Genomic DNA, 1,921 nt, shown 5'->3' on the forward strand with positions numbered 1-1,921 from the left:
GAAAATCACGTGACGTCATGTAAACTTCCGGTCTCAGACTTCAACAGAGCACATTTCTACAAACGAATTTCAAACCATGCCTAGTTTTCTTTTTGTTTGATGCTTTTAATTTTGTTAAACATACTTCTCTTAGGGCCTATATTTTAGTTTCGTTTTCAGTATGTAGAGTTCTACTGGTACAAAAAAAAAAAAGAAAAAAAAGTGAAATTTGCATGAGAGTTACCTCCCCTACACCACAGTTTTGGTAATACTCAAAAATAATTCTTAACTTTATTTACAATATCTAAATATGAATATCAGAGCAAGCTCTTCAGGTGTAATTTACACATGAAGAGCTTGCTCTCAAAGCATGTTGAAAGCGCTAGTGTGAATTTCTGGTTTGTGTTTTTTATTATTATTACTATGTATACCCATCACAAGGACATTATATATTTTTAATTATATATATATATATATATTGTTGTTTATACCTACTACAGTTGAGTGTAGACTAAAGGTTACACCCAAGTGCACTCCGAGTGCACTCCATTTGGACTTGGAGTGCACTCCGTTTGGACTCCGTGGAAAACTTGGAGTGCACTCCAAGTGGACTCCGAATCTACCTGGAGTCCTATAAGACACCATGCCTACCCAGTTCTATAATCAGACTATATATATATATTAATACTTTGATGCTTTTAATAAAATTGGCAAATGCTGTATACGCAGCGCCACCTAACATGATTTCTGTAAAAAATGTGTACCCTCCCTTTTAAATTCAGTATATTTCTCGTACAAAAGTACTTGATAAATTTCATATTGCATTGATAGTCTCATGTGATGTTATATTTTATAAAAACATGTGTGTTTAGTATGAATTTGTATAATAGAAAGTGTAATTACAGCTTTTTTAACAAAATTATCAGTAAAAAAATTACCTTCTTGAAATTTTCTTTTATTGTTAAGTAGATAAAATGTAATAATCGTTGGAGTACTATCAAATTTTGCTTTTAAAAAACATGTTTGCATATTAATCTTGATACACAACCAAAAAAAATCATCAAAAATTACTGGATAACAAAAGATTTTTGCTTACAAAGAAAGGTCATGAAGTAAATTGTATTAAAAACCCAAGGGTTAAAAAGGAGCACCCTGTCTGACACAAGCAGTAAAGTCTGGTTGCATTGTTATTTTTGTTGGATTTTTAGCATTTGCCTCTATTTTTCAGTACTTTCGGTACTTTGATATGTTGTCCGAAATTGGGGGTGTATGCATTTAACATAATAAAATCTTGGCATATCCAGTAATTCACCAAATAAATTTGTTTCATTTAATGTTTATGAATATCCATAGATTATTTCTAACCGGAAATTTTGATAGTACTCCATTAATAACTTTGTGGTATTAGACTTTAAATGAAAAGTTAAAAACAATGATTTTCACAAAGAAGACATCAAATTAGGCTGAAATTTAATTTTAGTGTCACGGAGCGTGATGATTCATATACAAAATTAAACCTTAAACAAATGGGGTGAATTTTTTTCACAAATAGGAAATAAAAATGTGTTCTATAATAATTAGTGGTCAAAACATTAGCTTCTTATGCAGTTAGATGGGGAAATAATGAAATCACCAAAAAAAGAATATATACATTGAGGAATGGAAATTAATTCCTCCCACATAATCGGGGATATTATGCTTTTGGCAAAAATATGTTTCCGGGAAAAAAATCGCCGTGGGCCGATTTAGCCCTCCTATGCACCACCTCCTTTATATTTATTAAGATCCATAAAAGACAGTTATACAATTTATGTTATAATCAGGTTTCTATGAAAGTTAATTGCTCATTATTTCATATTTCATTAAGATGTAAGTATTTCATTTTATTAAGGAATTGAAAATTATTTCAGTTAGAATATTTATTACTGTACATATATCATGA

Source organism: Pecten maximus, chromosome 10 (assembly GCF_902652985.1).
Source record: "Pecten maximus chromosome 10, xPecMax1.1, whole genome shotgun sequence".
NCBI classification, from domain to species: domain Eukaryota; kingdom Metazoa; phylum Mollusca; class Bivalvia; order Pectinida; family Pectinidae; genus Pecten; species Pecten maximus.